Source organism: Hipposideros armiger, unplaced genomic scaffold (genome assembly GCF_001890085.2).
Source record: "Hipposideros armiger isolate ML-2016 unplaced genomic scaffold, ASM189008v1 scaffold_670, whole genome shotgun sequence".
Lineage (NCBI taxonomy): Eukaryota > Metazoa > Chordata > Mammalia > Chiroptera > Hipposideridae > Hipposideros > Hipposideros armiger.
In genome coordinates, this window is record NW_017732020.1 from 503160 (window position 1) to 523457 (window position 20298).

Here is a 20298-nt window from a genome sequence, read left to right on the forward strand (position 1 = left end):
TTTTATACTCCACTGGAAAAATCAGGCCATTTTACAATATTAATCTCCCATTTTTAGATCTCAGTTTTATTAAAGGATAATCTTAATTCTCCGAGCCACAAGCACAGTTGGGGAAAGCAAATTCACAACTATCTGGCTATGCCCAAAAGAAAGTACAATGTATTTGAGCTAAATTTTTAATACAAACAAAGTAAGGTGAACATAATTGCTCACGAATACTTCAGATGAGAAAGTTGTCATCTTTGGTAAAAAAAATAAGAAAGACTGTCATCTGAATATTTTGAATATATATAAGTATAAGTATAAATATAAGTATAATTATAAATTGAATATAAATATAATATAAATACATTTGCAGTGAAATTATGTATTGCGGTAAATGCTCTTCACTTGGCAGAAGGATTCATTTCAACATGAATGAGAATACTCCCCTCCAGATGTGAATTCACTTATTGATAGTTAAACTTACTGTACACAATTTAGATTCATTGTAAAATGGTGCACTTGTGGATTATTTATTCTCTGTGAAAAAGAGGTTTGATCATGTTTTAACTTAATTAGAAATTTCTCAAGTATAAAGTAGCTGATAAGAAGAGGGCAACTTTAATGAATTAGAAATAAAAATCATAGACTAATATTAAGATATTATAACAAGATCTTAAATACAGTTGAGGGCAAAATCATTCTGTTTTCTTATGCTTACATTTCAAATGAACAATAATATTTTCAGAAAGAGAAGTCTCTTGCAAAAAGTGCATAAAATATTTCATTTTTCAATGAACTAAATAATTTATTTTTAAAATACTTATATGACAACAATTAAGTTCAGCTCCATTTTTGTGCTCTGTGCAAAGATCTGACTTTGAAAATAATATTGAATTTGATGTATTCCATGGGTAGATACATTTGCATGGCTTATTGAGTTTTACCTATTTCTGGAGAAGTATGACTTTATCTTATTGTTTATAAAAATTAAAAATAAACATTAGTAGATAATAAAACTAGATAAATGTTCTATGTCTTGTTCTTGTAAATACATGTTTATGATTGTGTTCACAAGTTAGAAAAAATCACCTGATTAAAATCTTTACTACCAAAAAACATTTTATGTAACTTAGGCAGTTTTTCAGGGTAAGAAAAATCTCTAACATTTGGGAAGGTGGGAAGGGTATTAAAATCTTAATTCTGTCTTTTAATTATAAATCAATCATATAGGACACAGGGTTTTCCATAATAAACATGTGTCTTATGAAATATTGTATTTTTGCTAACCAAAGTCATTTCTGAGATTTGTGCAATTGAAAATGAGTTTTAACCTTGGTTAAAAACATATTTAAGTAAAAAGATGAAATGATCTTTCAGTCAAAATAGGTCAGGATAGTACAGATGCATTTAGAGTTCTTTGCTACATTAAAAAATAATTAAAAGGCTCTTTAACTTTTCAATGTTTCATAAATTTATACACAGTGTTGCCTCATTTTTATGTTTTATATTCTTTCCTATAAATCTATGTCCAGTGTTTTCTTGTTCATAGCTCTAAGTGGTGGTAGCATAAGAAAAATTTAGATTTGACAAACCACTTTTATAATTGTCTAAAATATAAGCTAAAATATTTCAAAATATATTTGCTAATTGTTGAATTTTAATAACAGCTGCATTTTAAGATCCCACACATCTGCTTCCTTTAGCTGTTTCTGTTTCCTTTACCAAAGTATTATTTAATGTAATATTAATTGGACACATAAATCTGAAAACAATCGTATATAACATAAAATTTTAATGAGCATCATACAAATAAAATAAACAAAAGTATAATTTGTTGTTTTTAATACAAGCTTATGCGACAGCTTATGTGGTTACTAGTAGGCAAATAATGAACAGGAAAAGGCACTGAGAAGAGCCAATCATAGCATCTTTCTCCATTTATATTGACCACATCCACCCCAAACAGATGGGAAATAGTACTTAAAATGTTTCTCTATTTCCACTTTCTAGCTTTATAAGATAACTGAGGCTTTACATAGTTGTAGGATCAATAGAAAGTTTATTTATATTGCATAGTTAATTCACTGATTCCATGTGTATTCTTGTTTCATGTTGTCTTGTTTTAGAGAATTTCCTTTTTTTTTTCTTTGTCATGTTACTACTTTACCTGGTGATCTACAGCAGAATTGTTGCATGAAATGTGCATACCAGTCACCTTGGATCTTATTGAAATGCAGATTCTGATTTAAATATGTTGCGGGATGGAGCCTTAAAATCTGCTGCCGACTCATGGACCATAGTTTGAGGAGCAACAGTATAGTGGATACATCAACACCAGAGATATGACCAAAGGAATATTGGGATATTGGGACTTACTCTACACACCTACCTTTCTCCCTTCCTTTTTCCCTTTTGTCTTTCCTTCCTTCCTTCCTTCCTTCCTTCCTTCCTTCCTTCCTTCCTTCCTTCCTTCCTTCCATCTCTTCTTCCTTCCATCCCTCTCTTCCTCTCCCCCTCCATCTCTCTCTCCTCTTTTGCTAAACTTCCATTCTACCTTTACTATTTAAAATGTATTTCTTAATTTTTTCCATTTTTCAAAATATGCATGTCATGTATTATATAATGCATTGGTGCAATGGCTAGCAAAAGTTGGGGGCAAATAATAAACAGAGGAATTTATAGGATTACTTTCCTTCATAATCTTTGCAGCTACTTCTCTTTCTCCAAAAGACATTCTGGACATTTAAGTGCTTGTTCTTAAAAAATCACAACAATGGTTGTTCTTGGGAGGTGGTAGTTGGGAATGTTCTCATTATATTACTGTACTTACATTGTATACATTAGACATTTTATATAATAAAGTTTATAAAAAATTCTGCCTAGGAAAATTCCTTAAGTGTACTTCTCAACAAAAGTTATTTTCCTAAACATTTTTTGGTGAAATCACAAAAATGTGTAGTGGTTTTTATATTATGTATTTTTATGAGACTTGAATTATAGAATAGCAATCTGCTTATATTTGGAATTTTAGGTTATTTATATCAAAGAGCTATGGTGGAAAAAAAATGGCAGACGTAAGATTGCTGGAGCCCCACAAATCAGTAAGTTTAAAAGTTCTGAGTCAGGTTAGCTAAGGAACAAAGCAAAGGGTCATCTGAACTTTTCCACATCCAAATCTTTCATAAAATATCAGACCTTAGAAGATACCTCCACATCTGTCTTCCCAGATTTATAATATTAGGTCACTCTACCACTTTTTGACTGGATTTTTAGAAATAAAACCCTTTAAAGTGAAGTTCCTTGGGGAGTTGCCTCGTTGCCACAATAGTTCCAATCACCCTGAGCCCTGCAATATTAACTATTCTGATACAATTGCTCTCTTCACTGCTGTGATTTTGATCTCATTTAAACAGGCCTGTAAAGAGATAGTCTCATTTTTATAAAAGGAAACCCTGTCCTGCATCCTGTAGTAACCCTCTGGATCAGATTTGTGCCTGAAGTGGGCCAGTTTCCTTCTAATCCATTGTAAGGCTGATAGGCCACACTAAGGACAAGGCAGTACTTAAATACAGCATCTGCCTAGTTCCCAGTGCTGAAATCACCATGTTTCCTCATCATTTGGAGATATCTCTTAGAAATTATGTAGGGTATTATGTGACTTCTCCTGACCTATTTGGGTCTTCCATCCTCTGGCTATCTGCCTCCATCACTGCGAGGTCCCAGTGCGTACCCCATATATTGATGCTTATATAGAACTTGAATTTTACTATTATTTTCAGAGTTAAGGGTTTTTAATGTATCAGATGATAGCTTTAGTAGAAGAATTCAAGGAATTTATTCTGAATCCATACTGCTGCTATTAACGGTATTTCAATGATTTGAACCATTGTTAGTAAGCTGGCTGTATGTCTTCTTGCCATAGAGAGAAGAGAAAATTTGGTTTTATTGTCAAAATTTTGGAGTGACCATATTTGGCAACTGGATATGTTGTGCAATTACAGCTTAAAAGAAGTTCTATAGATCAACATTTCTAAAACAAAAATACATCATTTTTAGAAGATAGCCAATTTCACCATATTTTTTTTAATTGACATAATGTAACTATGGTAAACTCATACATTAACTTAGATGTATATTTAAAAACCAGTTTGTCTTAGAGGAAATGTCAGTACTTTTTTCCTTTAAGATTAAGTGTTGAAAGGTATTTTACAAAGCATTTTTATTTAACATTCAAGGTAAGAATTTCATTTTATATCCGTTTTAAACTTTCTCCAGACCAAAAATTTTGAAGTGAAGCCTTACATTGTAGAACTTTACAGTCTGGTAACCACTATCACTTTTTCACTGGAGAAGACTGCAAAACAAACTCTTGAGGCAAATGGCATAGCTCTCCATGAGTACTCCCTCATACTACTCCAATCTGCAAAAGGGAGATTTTTAAAAAATCCTCCTAATACTCATCTTTTATATAGGTTGACAGTCACAATCCTGATTTTTCTAGCTGTGTCTTCACCATTAACTGGCAATACAGAGCAACTATTTCACTTGGCAAGAAATTTTACTGAAACTCAGTTCTTGTTAGTAGATTTCAAAAGCTCATGAATAAAATAACATTTATGGAGGATTGATGAATGGGAGATGCTTTGTTTATTTAAATATTCTAATCTCTCTCTCTCTCTCTCTCTCTCTCTCTCTCTCTCTCTCTCTCAGTTTATTCAGGCAAGCAAAATGTTATAATTTTTATCAAGTTTCAAGTTTCTTAAGTGTTATCCTGCAGGTCCGCATTCAAAGGTATTATAAGAACCTGTTGTATGAATCTTGCTGTATATAACCTAAGGCCAACTCAAATCAGTAACATACACATTTGTCTAAAACACATGGACTCAGAGAGGAACCGTCTCTTCTGACTGTCAGTATCAGAGAACATTAGACCTCTTGTACAACGAGTTTGTGGACATGATAATTAACTGTAGCTAAAAAGTACTAATAAAAATTTGAGATTCATCATTGGCAAATATGAGAATCTGCTTACTAATTTGACTTTAGGTTTCATCTTATTTTTCTACTCTAATCTAGCTGCTGCTCCATATTCAACAATATTACCTTTATACTAATCAGTGATTTCTGTATTTATACAAATCTTTCTAAAACAAATTATGTGTCACTTTCCTTTTAAAAACACTGAAAAACAGTTCAATTTCTGCTTGATGGCTCAGGAATAATATTTAAATATCTATTAAAATTTAATATTTTAGAACACTAAAAACAATATTGTCCAATGTAGGGGAAAAATCAGTAAGGAGTAGAGTCATTTTATTTAAAAATTATTAAGGTAAAATCTTATATCACTTCCATCCAAGTGATTGATTAAGCCTGTATTTAATTCTCTGTTTTGTTTTCTGAGACTTAGAAGAATACTAACTTTGTTGCTCAGGCCAGGAAAACATACAGTAAAAAAGAGTCACCACCTTTCAAAATTAAGGTCAAGTCTGAGACCACTCTAATTCAAATGATGCAGTCATTCTGTATATAAAAGCTTTGAGCTCTTACCATGTGCTTGATATCATCCCAGCTTCTGTATTAAAAGTTAAATGAGAAAAGGAATCCCAGTCCAGTGGGCTGGGGGTAGGGGGCGGATATGTCAATATATTACCTAAATATTTTTCTAAAAAACTATCTGTATATTCAAAATATCAAAGAGAATAACAGTGTAAGTATCAGGTCTCCTCTGTGATTCTCACCCTATCAGATATTTCTTTTGAAAGGAGCATGGGAGATAGACTATTTAGGAGAAAAATGGTGACTCAGGAAATTAGTTAATAATTGTTGTGATAGTCTGAGAGAGATGATCTTGTCCTCAAGAAAATCTTCTTTATTATCACTTTCTTTGAATAATCAGCAGCAATATGAATATTACTTACGATGTCCACATCACTAATATAATGAGCTAAAAAGCAGCATTTGTCAGTTTCAACAAGGTCTTCCATTTTTCTGTCTTACACAGCTCATTCATGAGCTGTAAAGGTTTAACTTGCGTAATTGGTGGAATTTACCTTGAACGCTTTGGGCTTAGTTCGCACTCTACCAATTATTAACAAACACAAAACTCCAAAAAGAGGTAGGGAGGGGAGGAAATAGGAGACTTTTGCAAATCTAATTCCAGGTTATAATAGTGTATTAGAAACTCCTTAATATCTTGTATCTAGCACATTTACAGTCATAAAACTTAAAAATTATATCTAAATGTGAAAATATGTTTGTAACCCTCTGTTGTGTCTGTACTTGATGAATCTGAATTCGTAGTGTGTGCCAGAACCAGGTTTGCCTGTTAATAATAAATCCTTCTTCTGTGTAGTTTCTTTTGCAGACATTCCTTGCTCTTAAATACTAATGTTCTGTAACACGTACATTCAGCCTGTTGTAGGTAATAAAAGAAGGTTTACCTGTGAAATTAGTTCATCAGTGAACTCTTTCCATTTAGGGAACAACTTTTATGATTGTAACTATTATAGTATCCCCCATGCCCCTGTCACTTGGCAATGGTCAGGAAAACCTTGCAATAACCTGTTTTCATTTCAGAATAGGTTCAGTGAGCCTCAGTGCCATTAACTGAAAGTTGGGACATGAGAAGTCTGCCTTCACTTATAATGTTTTCTAAAAAGTTATAGTCTGTGCACTGCGTTTCTTTAGGCTGAATCAAAAAGATTATACCATCTGACTGACAAATATAAAAAGATATTTCCTGACTCTCAGCATGATGCCTTGGGGAAGTCACTATATTTCTGTAAATTATAATGTCCTTTCTTCCCTTGAAGATTGAAAGATTTATTATGTTTTATATTGAAGAAGGTGTTTTATTATAGGCCCCCAAAATAATAAAAGATGGCAGAAAGATTTTTTTAAAAAAAACCTCATCCATTAGCGTAAACTCTCTAAAAAAAGAAAATAAAAATATCTTATCTGTCTTAACAAACTCTATAAGCAGCAGGAAATGTGACTCCTTTGAAACATCTCTGATGATGCAGTTTTAGTCATCAAACAATTAATTTTATGCAGCATTCAGCATACTTGTATGTAAAAAAAATCAACCTGCCCCTCATTTACCTATTGTGAAAATGAATCATTTCATCAGTAAAACATCTGTGTTGAGAAACTGGCTTTCTGAATGTTATACTGTTTCTCTGTACTATGTAGTATCAGAGTTTTGTTGATTATTTTTCAACATGTTTTCTTAGCAACACAGTATTTTAAAACTCCAATTTCCTACTTGAACATCTACAATGTTCAATATAATTCATATATTCATTAAGTAATAGATAATTTGGAATTTTAACTTTCTCTCATTTTTTTTTACTATTTTTTCCTCTTTTATTATTCTTCCTCTCCCTTATCTCTCTTTTCTTTTCTGTCCTTTTTTTTTCTTTTCTCTCCAAGTAGTAATTTTTATACGTTTGTCTAATTTTCATACCCAGATCTAGGTCAGAGTCTGGAACATTATAGATGCTTAATAAGTATGTTTTGAATTAATTAAAATAATGGCAGGCTTCTGGTCAAGATAGCAAAGTAGGTAAACACTGTGATTGCCACCTCTCATGACTACATCAAAATTACAGCTAAACTACACAACAACCATCATTGAGAATCACCTGAAATCCAGCTGAGCAGAAGTCTGACAACTAAGGATATACACAAGAAACCACCTTGATAGTGGTAGTAGTGGTGGAAACGCAGAACTGGCTGGTCCCACACTCACATGTGATGATTAAAGATCAGGAGTGTATCTCAATTGTGCAGGTACCTATTGAGGAGTGAGGGGTCCCAGTTTCACACCAGGGTCCCCAGCCCAAGGATCCAGGGATGAGGAAAGAAGTCCCCACACTCTGGCTGTGAAAACTGGAGAAGATTGTGGCTGAGTGAGACAGAGGGCGACTGGAGTCCCAGGAGTTCCTTTTAAAGGGCCCATGCATGAACTTACTCACTGACAGACACCCTTGCTCTGAGTTCCAGCACTGGGGCAGCAGCTCAAAAAGCACCAATGATATACAAGGAGGAACTGAAGTGTCTGGCTGCAGAGCAAGAGATGGAGGGGCAGTTTTCTCACAGACAGGAGTATAAGCAGAAGCCCTTGCTGTTTTGTTGAGCTCCTGCCCCTCCCAACAAGCAGACATAAGCGAATGCTATTTCTGCAAGTGGCCTGTTATGGCTTGTGCTGTGGACTTCCTTAAAATCTAGCAAAGGTTTGCAACCCCCCAAAAGAAGTATCTGGACTCGGCATGACCTGTACATCATGCTACACAGTCCCAAGCCCGGCACTAGCGGCAGCCAGCCTCAGTTCACAACTCAGTGTCTCTGGGCACCTCCAAGCCCATTACAAGTAGCAACCATATGTAGATCACTTTGTAGCACATACCAAGTGGCCCTGGGCAGGGCACAGGCAGTGTCTGGCCCTGGCTTGCATCAAAGCACTTCCTAAGAGACCCCAGGACAAACACTCCCAGTGGCCAGCATCAGACCACACCAGAGCACCAGCCAACCGCCTCCCAAATGACACACCCAAAGCAAATCATGCAATGTAGAGTCAGCTCTTGCACAATAGCTTCCCCACTGTAGTCATAGCCAGTCCTCATAACCAATCAGCTTGAGGGTCAATCCCTCCCACTGACATGCAAACAGAAACCAAGGTTCAACTACAAGAGAAGGACACACACAACCCAGACAAGGGACACACCTGGAGCACATGGCTGAGGTAACCAGAGAGATTCTGCCACTGGGACCCATGGTACACTTACATATGTCCACTATACTAAGACCAAGAAACATAGCAGCTCTACCCAATATATAGAAACAAAGTTAGGGAGACAGCCAAAATGGACAAAGAAACATTTCCCAAATGAAAGAACAGAACAAAGCTCCAGAACTAGAACTAAACAAAATGGAGACAAGCAATCTACTCAATAGAGTTCAAAAACACTGGTTACAATGATGCTCAGTGGTCTCAGTGGGAACTTCAACAGAGACAGAACACATAAATATTGAGATAGACAACATGAAAAAGAACTAGTCAGAAATAATGAATACAATAACTGAAATGAAGGATATTAGAGGGAATCAACAGTAGATTAAGTGGTCTGAATTAGTGATTCAGAAGATAAGGTAGCAGAAAATACCCAATCAGAACAGCAAAAAGAAAAGAAAATCCAAAAAAATGAAGATAGTTTAAGAGGCCTCTGGACAACATCAAGCATACCAATATTCACATTATAGGGGTACCAGAAGGAAAATAGAGAGAGCAAGGAATTGAAAATCTATTTGAAGAAATAATAACTGAAAACTTTCCTAATGTGGTGAAGGAAATAGAGATACAAGTCCAGGAGGTACAAAGAGTCCAAAACAAGAAGAACCCAAAAAGACCCACACCAGGATACATCATAATTAAAATGCCAAAGATTAAAGACAAAGAGAGAATCTTAAAAGCAGCAGAGAAGAGTAGTTAGTTACCTACAAGGGAGCTCCCATAAGACTGTTAGCTGATTTCTCAACAGAAACCTTGTCGGCCAGAAGGGATTGGCACAAAATATTCAGTGTGATGAAAAGTAAGGACCTACAACCAAGATTACTCTACCCAGCAAAGCTATCATTTAGAATCTAAGGGCAGACAAAGAGCTTCCCAGACAACAGAAAGCTAAAGAAGTTCATTACCACCAAATCAGTATTATAAGAAATGTTAACGGACTTCTTTAAGAAGAAGAAGACCAGAAAAAAACAAACAAACAAACAAACAAAAATAATAAAATGGCAAAAATTACATATTTATCAACAATTACTTTAAATGTAAATGGATTGAATGCTTCCATGGGAAACATAGGGTAGCTGAATAGATAAAAAAACAAGACCCTTACGTATGCTGTCTACAAGAGACTCATTTCAGATCGAAAGGCACACACAGACTGAAAGTCAAAGGGGTAGAAAAAGATAATTCATGAAAATGGAAACAAACAGCAACAACGACTACAAAAAAACCCCAGAAAAAACAAACCCAAAAAACAACAACAAAAAACCCCAGCTGAGGTAGACATACTTATACCAGACAAAATAGACTTCAAAACAAAGGCTATAAAAAAGAGACAACGAAGGACACAGTATTCCAACTCCTGGGCTATTTATCTGAAGAAACCCAAACAACACTTCAGAGGAACGTGTGCTTCCATATGTTCATTGCAGCATTATTTACAATAGACAAGATATGTAGGGAACCTGGGTGTTTGTCAATGGACAAATGGATATAGAAGAGATGTTACATATACACAATGGACTATTACACAGCCATAAAAAAGAATTAAATCTTGCCATCTGAGACAACATGAATGGACCTAGAGGGTATTGTGTGAGTTGAGTAAGTCAGACAGAAAGACAAATGCCATGTAATCTCACTTATATGTGGAATTTAAAGAACAAAATAAATGAACAAACAAAACAGAAACCATCTCATAGATACAGAGAACATTTTGATGGTTGCCATATGGAAGGCATTATGGAGTGGGGATGGGTGAAAAAGGTGAAGGTATTAAGAAGTACAAACTGGCAGTTAGAAAATACTCATGATGATATAAATTAGAGCATAAAGAATACTCTCAATGATATTTTAATAACTATGCATGGTGTCAGATGGGTACTAGATGTATCAGGGTGATCATTTTGTAAGTTATATTAATGTCCAATCACTGTGTTTTACACCTGAAACTAACATAATATTGTATGTCAACTGTAATTGAAAAATAATTATTAAAAAAATAATGGCCATTTTCAGTCAGGTAAAACATTCCTTGTCTTCTTGTAGACTCATTCCATGTCAATGTGTGTAATTTGGGGGCAGTTATATGATTTATCATTATTTTTTTTGTGTGTGTGTAACTCTTTTTAAATTTTTTATCATCACTTTCCTGAGAAATTAAAGATGTCATTAGTCAAACCTCTGAAAAAAATTAGAAGCTTCTGTTTTATAACAGCACAAAAGCCATAAATTATCAAAGATTGGTGATAAGACACACGAAATGTAAATAAATTTTATTTGATGCAGTTCTAGTGTTATGTTTTTTTTAACTTTTCTCAACTACTATGGGTTATCAGAGTTTTCCTTTACTCACATCTACATTTACCCTGTTTTTGTCTTTTATTTACACCCTCACTATTTTCTGTAGACTATCAATCCTTAGTGTAGCCCAACTAGAACAGAGTTTCATGTGCCAGAAATTCTTAAAGATTAAAGTTTAGATATATTTAACTGTAGATGAAAGAAAGAAAGAAAGAAAGAAAGAAAGAAAGAAAGAAAGAAAGAAAGAAAGAAAGAATCCAGCAAGAAAACCAGAATGGGTGAAAATTATGTAAATACACATACACATACAAAATTAAGGTTTCTGAAAATTGTGCTAAGAGCATAAAACAAATAAAGAAATAATTGTTCAAGAAAGTCTACTTAATCTTAGTAAGAGTAGGTGATGTCTGTGGTACTAGAGCCATGACCTAATCCCTATTTATATCCATCCCCATCTTAGCATGAGGGAAGCTTGACTGAGTGAATTTGGCCAAAAAAATGGGGCTTTTCCTCCCAGTCAGCTCCCAATCAGGGGTTACAGTATTTTCCCAGGAGAGGAAGGCAGCCAGCATTTCTTATTCCCTTCATGTCTATTCTTGGTTACAGGGGCTAAATTGCAAGTGAGTGTGACTGAGAGAATGGGGCTTTCTTCCTTCATCCAGTCCCCCCTTGTAGGCCAAGAATGCAGGGACCCTGATAACTCTTACTCATAGAGAGGATGTTTTATGCCAGAGACGCAAGTCAAGAAGATCAGGGTCTACCATTACTCCCCAGCATCCTGTTTCTACAATAGAAGTGTGTGTACTTCAAAAGAAGCAGGCCATGCCCCAGCTCTGGAGGATTGTCACAAAGATGTTGCCCAGGGGAATAGACAGGCCATAATAAGAGAATTCTGAAGTGCTCTCTAAGGTAACTGACTTTGGAGCACAGTAAGGGGAAGCCTAAGCCTAGGGCCTTCTTGAAAACAATGAATATTTTGGTTGTAAGCAAGTAAAAGGAGACTGATAGCTCCACGAGACCAACAGGCTAAACCATAGGCCAGCTAGTTTATGAGAGATAGAGCCTTCCTGGAATCAAAGAAAACATCCAAGGCTGGCCTCAAAAAAACACCCAGCAAAGCGTTTTCAATCTAGTTGGATCAGCTGTGGAGGAATTTATGCACAGGGTATTTTTTTAAAAACAATAGAACAATCAGCTAACAAATAGTGGAGGGGTACAGCTATGCATAATACCAACAGAGGCAGATAGCTTAACAGTCACATCAGGAAAAGAGACAAAAAGCACAAAGAAAGCTACTGTCATCCCAGACTGACTATCCACACGCCAAAGGCTGTGCCCTCTGAAGGACATCACATGCTTTGCACTACAGGGGAAACAGTCCACCTAAGTCACCAAACAAATAAATAAGCAAACAAGAACAAGCTGCAGGGTGCAATCAATATCCAAAGTGGTTCAAAATATTATCTAAATGTTCTGCTTTCAACAAAAGTTACAAAACATACAAAATAACAGGATTGTGTGACTCCTCATAGGAAAAGAAAGTAAACATCAGACACTGCTGGTAAGACGGCCCAAATGATGAACTTCACAAAGACTTCAAAGGATTCACTATAAATATGTTTAAAGCACTAAAGGAAACTATACTTCAAGAAGTAAAACAAAATAATGTGAACATCAATAAAGAGAATGAAATTGAAAACAGAGCCAAATGAAAGTCCTGGAGTTGAAAAATGCAATAATTGGAATGAAAAATTTAGTAGTGAACTCAATAGTAGCCATGAGTCAAAAGAAATACAGATCAGTACAGATTCTGTAATCTGAAGACGAGAGAGAAAAAATAATGATGAAAAATTAACAAAGCCTGAGAGTAATATGGGACATCATTAAGCATAACCCTTGTGTAATAAGAACACCAGAAGGAAAGAAGAGAAAGAAAAAAAAAAAACATGGAAGAAATGCTGATTTAAATTTCTTTAATTTGATGAAAAATGTAACCTACATATCCAACAAGCTCAATGAAATCTAAGTAGGTCAAATACATAAAGATCTACATTCAGACACATCATAACAAAAATGTCAAAACAAAACAAAAAAATCAATCTTGAAAGCAGGAAATGTAAAACAACTTTTCACTGACAGAGGAACTCCAAAAATATTAAGTGACTTCTCAACAGAAACAATGGAGACCAGAAAACAAAATGTGAAACGGTAGATGGAAATCAGCTTATCAATAATATCATTATGTGTCAACCTGTTAGAGAGATGTAACAATTACAAGTATATGTACATCTAAAAAGGAAAACCCAAAGTACATAAAGCAGAAAATGTAATACCCAGCAACACCTTTCCTAGGTACATACCCAAAGGAAATTAAAAAAAACAAAAAACAAAAAATATACTTCTACACAAAAATTTGGACCTAAATTTTCATAGCAGAGTTATGCATAAGAGCCAAAAAGCATAAAAACCTATATGTCCATCAACTGATGAATGTCTAAATAACACATGCTGTATGCATACAATGGAATAACATTCAATAACAAATAATGAAGTACTAATTATGTTATAAAACAGATAAACCTTGAACACATTATGCTAAGAAGGTAGTCACAATATACCACATATGTTATGATTTCATTTATATGAAATGTTCACAATGGGCAAATTTAGAGACCTAGAAAGTAGATTAGTTGTTTCCTAGAGCTGAGGCGGGGGAAATTGGGGGGAACTAGTGAGTGGTCACTAATGCTTATGACATTTATTTAAGGTTATATAAATGTAAAATTGATTATGGTGACAGTTACATAACTGAATTTACTAAAAACCAATCCATTGTAAATTTTAGCTGAATTGATGGTATATTAATTATTTCCCAATAAAACTGTAATATATAAAATAAAAATGGCTAATCTCCTGTTTGGTTTCAATTTAGGAGACAGACAAATAAGGAACAATTTAAAGAGTGATTTAATGAAGAGAAGAAAAAAGAAAAGGAAAAGTAAGATTGGTCACATTCTTGGAAGATAAAGACTTTAGATAAGACTACTTTCAAGAAACTGAGTATTTAGTATTCAAGCTAGAACTTTATGATGCAACTTTAATCTATACCACTATAGAATAATCTCAGTAAAATAATCTATCTCCATCAATTTCCCCATTACGAATGAAAATAGAAGAAGGTTACCAATGCACTCAGATGCTGTTACACTGTGCATAAGATATCAACTAGGTCATAATATTGTGGAAAACTATTTAAATCTAATAACTTTTATTAATCAAAGAATAAAGAATCATTTTTAGAAAGGCCTGATTCATAAATTTTGTAAAATATCCTCCTGGATTCAAAGAAGATCATTAGCCAAAGTTGATTGGAACAAGACATTCTCTCCCTGGGTCCCACAAAAACCTTGAAGAACTGGATTTCCATGAAAAATCTAAAACTAAAAAATAGGAGGGAGGTTTTTCTTAGCACATGAGGAAGCCATAAAGGACCTTTAGGAAATAACCTGAGGAGAATTTGAGCAGCAATTATTATAAGTTCCTCCATTAGCAGATGAGAACTAAAAAGCTAGCAAATTTTAATGTTTATGTGATTACAATCTCAAGATTGTTCATAGGCTGATGGGTCTTGAATGATTAAGCTGTATACTTGCTTTAACTCTTAAATTAAAAAAAAAGGTTAAAAACGAATTAAAAATGAAGTTTAAAAAAGCTTCTTTTGTTCATAGAATGCACATTCTTGACAAATAAAACCCAGTTTAAAAAATTGCATCTGTTTTTCTCATTATATACATGCTGTAACTTTTCTTTCCATTCCCACAATGTATATGAACCCATAATGGCACTGAATTTCTGCAGCTAAAGTAGTTTCTAACCTTTAAAACTAGCAGAATTGTTCATCTAAAATAGTCTGTCTAAGTGAGTATAGACATGTTTTGCTCTCATTCACGTTCATCCTTTCAAATTCATTATATCACCTTAAAACAAATAAGCAAACAGACAAAATTAACAGACACTACCACTGAAATAAGAGTATTATTTCTCTACATATCAAAACAAAGACAGGAAATCTTCTGCTGTCCTCCTAGATGGAGTAATAGAGCCCGATTTACTTCTCACCTGAAAACAACAGTTTTCGAGATATTGACCATCATAACAATGGACAGTGATCCCCGAGAGCTGGAAAACAAATGGAGTGATCCCTAAAGTTTGTCCCTGCTTAATGCCTTGAGAGATTTTCATAGTTGTGGCACACGGTGGGAAGCCCATGCAGAACCTGGTGGCCTGCCTGAGTTAAGAAGGTGATGCTGGGTGTCTGAGGAGGCCAAAGCAGGTCGCGTTTGAGGGCAGTGTATCAAAAAGGAGAGGGCTGCACTATTAGACTACTCCAGACATCTTCAGCGTGCCCTCCAATATTCAGCAAGTAAGTACTGAGCAGAGCATCTGTGTAGGATTGAGGCTGGGACAAGAACCATCTAAAAGAATTAAAGGAAATAGTACATGATGCTCACACAGGGCTGGGAATGGTGCCTAGTCTAACCAACTTGACTGAAAAACCTCATAACTAGACATACTGTGTATACGGGGCACTGAGAAGGATTTTACCTCAGTAATGAGAAAAAATTTTTTTTGAATAAATACTGCTCTGGTCCTGACTAAAGACGTTTAACAGAAGCTCTGAAAGGATTAAACTCTTTCTAAGTAACTTAACCAGTACAAAGCTTAAAATGCTTCAGAAATATGAGAATATTCAGCACCAATAAGGTAAAATTTACAATATCTAGTATCCAATTAAAAAACGACTATGCATTCAAAGCAGGAAAATGTTATCTATAATGAGATCAATCAGTCTATCAAAACTAACCCAGAAATAATGCAGCTGAGAGAAATAAAAGACAAGGGCATTAAAAATATAAAATAATTCAAAATACATTCAAAACATAAAAATGAAAAATTTATGGAAGTAAGTCTTTGTGACCTTGAGTTAGGTAAAAGTATCTTACATATAATACCAAAGCATAACTCATAAAAGTAAAAGAAATAATAATAATGCAAATCATAAACAACCCCAAACTCTATCACTAAGTAAATGAGTAAATGAATTATACTATAGCTATACAATAAAATACTAATCAGCAATAAATAAGAACTACCTTTATACATGCAACACAATGGATAAATCTCAAAAAAATTATTTATGCTGAGAAAAATAAATCAGAAAAAGAAGAGTAGTGCATACTATATGAGTCTATATAAAATTCCAGAAATAGAAATTAATCTATAATGACATAAAGCAGAATAGTGGTTTACTGGGAATGAGGTGGGGGTGGGCAGAGAAGGTCAGGAGGCGAGGATTTTGGAGTATGACCAAGCTTTCGTAGATGATAAACATGGTCATTATTGTTTATTGTGGTGATAGTTTCATCTTTACATACATTTGTGAAAATAAACAAACTTGCACACTTTAAATATGTGTAGATTGTTTTCTGTCTATTCTATCCCAATAAAGCAGTTTAAAAAAAAATCATTGATGAAAAAGAAAGGAAAGTTTCTCAAAGACTTTTGGTGATTATTCACCTTCATCAATCATTTACAAGCACATGGGACAATTGGTTTGCCTCTTTTCATAAGATGTTTATGTATTGACATTTCTCTATAACGTGGCCTGGAGAGTCTTGAGGTAATTAATACACTTAACAGCATTCAGAAAACTCCAAGTTGTACACACACACACACACACACACACACACACACACACACACACACACGTATTATTAATGCTATTTATTTTTCTCATTTAATACAGTGCCCAGCTTGGTCCAGATTTTAAAGGAAAAGACACTTTTAAAGTGGTAAGTATAAACAAAAGAACACAAAAAAGTCACAGATTCATAGTATACACTGTAAGATTAAATGCTAATACTTTCAATTAATCCTTATCATACATGACACATGAACTTTAAACTTGGGGCACCCAAATCCCTCTTTTTTATCTTTTTTTATGTTAGCTTCTGAGAATTCAGTCTCTGTATTACATGTTAATATTTCACTCACTCAAATTTAAATTTTGTACAACTGACATTTAATGAGTCATTAGGCCAAAACTAGTTTTGCAATACTAAATGGAATATTTAAATTAAATATATAATGTACCATTTCTCAAAGTAGATTTTTCAGCTTAATAGAAAAAAAATGAAACAAATAAACAAGAAAAATATTATGTGATCAAAGAATACTGCTAAGATGTTGGCTAAAGAAATTTTTGCGATAATTCTCAGAAATGTTACAACACCAAAGTATATTTTGATTCAGTTTTAGAGAATCTCCTAAGAATAGACTTAGAACATGCATAGAATATTAAGAGTCATTTTCTAAATTTAGTACAATAGATTGGAGCCTCTCCTCCCTTTCTTTCCTGGAATATCTATTAACTCTTTGTTTACTAGTCTATCTAATCTATGCATCCTCAAACTATAATTAGCCTAAATATCACCAGTGGCACTTAATAAATATTAAGATTTCTAGGCCAGACATTGAGGAATTCTGATTTTAAAAGTCTGCATTGAGACCATCAATCTGCATTTTTTAAACTAATCACCTCATGTGATTCTGATCCAAGCCGTCTAAAGGCCACCTTTAGAGAAGCACAGCATTAATAAATTCACTCTCTTGTTTCAAAATGCAGAAAAATTATTTACTAAGAAGTTTACAGTAAAATTATGCTGTATTTAGCCAATTTGAAAATGAGTGGCTGCATTATTTTTGATTGACATTAAAGTATATGCCAAAAGGCTTGTTCACACAGGAAAACACAGTTAAAGTAAACTTATGCTTGATGGTCAAACATTTGAAGCACACAATGTATACTAAGTAAATAACACCTGTAGAATACAGGCAATACTACTAGGTACCGACAAGATTAAATGAATTACCACAATGTCAGGTTTGATGGTATGCAGGTTACTACTATATAGGTTACTACTGGTTACTACTGGTAGTAATGGTTACTACTACCATTCTTAGGGTAGGGAGGAAATACTGAGGCAAGTTCTGTTGGAAGTATACTGCACACATGAAGATGATGACTTTTTAAAAAGTCTAAAACTAAACATTTCCCTCATTATGAGATGATAGACCTTTGTATTGTCAAAATTCCTTTCCTAATCAGAAGTCACCTAACTCCAAAAGCTCACTAAGCATAACCTTTTAGATGCTGTATAATTACTTCAACCTCATTACCTTGAAGAATAAACAAATTATCATTTATTTCTGAACTAATTTGTCTTACTGCCTATTTTCACATGTTCATTATTTAAGTCACTCAGGCTCCCAAATTTTATTGTCTTTGACTCTTATTTTTGCTCCACCTCCCAGAATTGTTCATCAACATTCACCTGAAACTTGTCTTCTTTTTCAAATCCATCTTTTAAAACAAATTCTATTTTATTCATTAATTCAAGTCTTTATTAGTTCATGGTTGAAATGCCCCTTAACTACTCTTCTAGACTTTGGCTTTTCCTCATATTCAAGTGCTGGGTCTTACAATCAGAAATTCAAGTCTGGTATTTGCCAGACTTATGACCATGAGAAAAACCTTGCCTCTCTAGATCTCAGTTTTCTGTTACTGCTGTATAACAAGTTATCACAAGCTTAGTGGCTTAAAGCAACACACATTTATTACCTCACAATTTCTGTGGATTAGAATTGCAGACAGGACTTTACCTGGTCCTATTCTCAGTGTCACCAGGCTGAAATCGAGGTGTTGGTTGGAGCTACAATTCCCATCTGAGTTTTAGGATCCCCTTCAGGTCTTTGTTGGTAAATTTCATTTCCTTGAGGCTATATGTCTGAGATCCCCACTTTCTGTTACTCAGGAACTGCTTTCAGCCCCTCGAGGTCACTCCTAGTTCTTTGCCACATGACCGCCATAGACAGTTCACAAGATGGCTGTTCCCCTTCTTCCCAGCCAGGAGGAGAATGTTTCTCTGACTCTTCATTCTTTTATAAAGACCTCACCTCATTATGTCAGGATGGCCTTGATAATCTGCCTTTGATGAATTCAAAAGGAATCCATAGTTATATATACAAAATTCCTTTTGTCATATAAGGTAACATGTTCAAGGCATGTTACCATCATATTCACACATCCCTCCTACACTCAAGGGGAAGAGATTATACAAGGATTGCGGTCATAGAGTGTTATCATAGAATTCTGTCTAACACATTCATGTCAAAGCTAGTTTGCTGGGAAAGAAAATCCTAAGATTTTGTTGTAGCAAAATGTTCAAACCACATATTACCAAACTTACACATGGAGTGGAAAGTTTATGTAAGTTCTCAGGGAGCTGATAGATTTAGGAAGACAGTGCACATCTTTGTCCCATACTAAATGGTGTATATTCAGACTTCCTTGCTACATAGAAGATTAAAAGCTGCAGTGAAACCATATGTGGTTTTGGATGCCGAGCTGCCCAGAGACACCAAAGGGGTTTTTGAGTCAGACTTAAGGGGAGGAGGGAGGTGCAGAAAAACAGAGTTAAATGAAACATGACTGTTTCATTCTACTGTTTAACACTGAGGGACAAAAAGTCTCACCTTTGCCTACAGAATAAATTCCAAACCTCTTGATCGAGAATAAAAGACAATGCATGACTTATTGGCCCTTGCTTTTCAGTTTTTCTCTCATATCTATTATCACACAAAAAGTATCATAATTACTTTTAAAAAATCACATGCTTTTACTTGGCATAGATATATTAAGCTCCTTTCTTTAGAATGCTCTACCACCTACTTTTACCAACAACCCATATGATGAATTTCATTTATTGTTTAAGATCTATTTATCCATTTAACAGATACTTATCGAGGGCCTACATTCATCAGCGAACTGTTAAACCTTCACCTCTCCCACAAAGCAGAGCTGATCTCTGCTTTTTCTTTCATACAAAATCTTTAGCCAGTTTACATGTTACTATGACTGTTAGATCTCGTGTTTATAGGTTCATATCCCGATTATGAATAATTTGAGGAAATGATTTTGTTTTATTTGTTTATATTTCTAGGACTAATTCAGGGATTGTTACAACTCACCAATCACGATTTGCTGAAAATAGTAATAACAATAATCATAATAATATTTAAAATGTAGTCAGTAATTCTTTGTAGTGTGAAAACATCCTGTGTGTATATATATATATATATATATATATATATATATATAT

General features: G+C 34.3%; 1 protein-coding gene across 3 annotated transcripts in view; it reads right to left on the reverse strand.

The window, feature by feature from the left end:
* Positions 1 to 20298, reverse strand: part of CADM2 (cell adhesion molecule 2) — a 249668-nt gene that overhangs the window by 138390 nt on the left and 90980 nt on the right. The window lies entirely within an intron of this gene.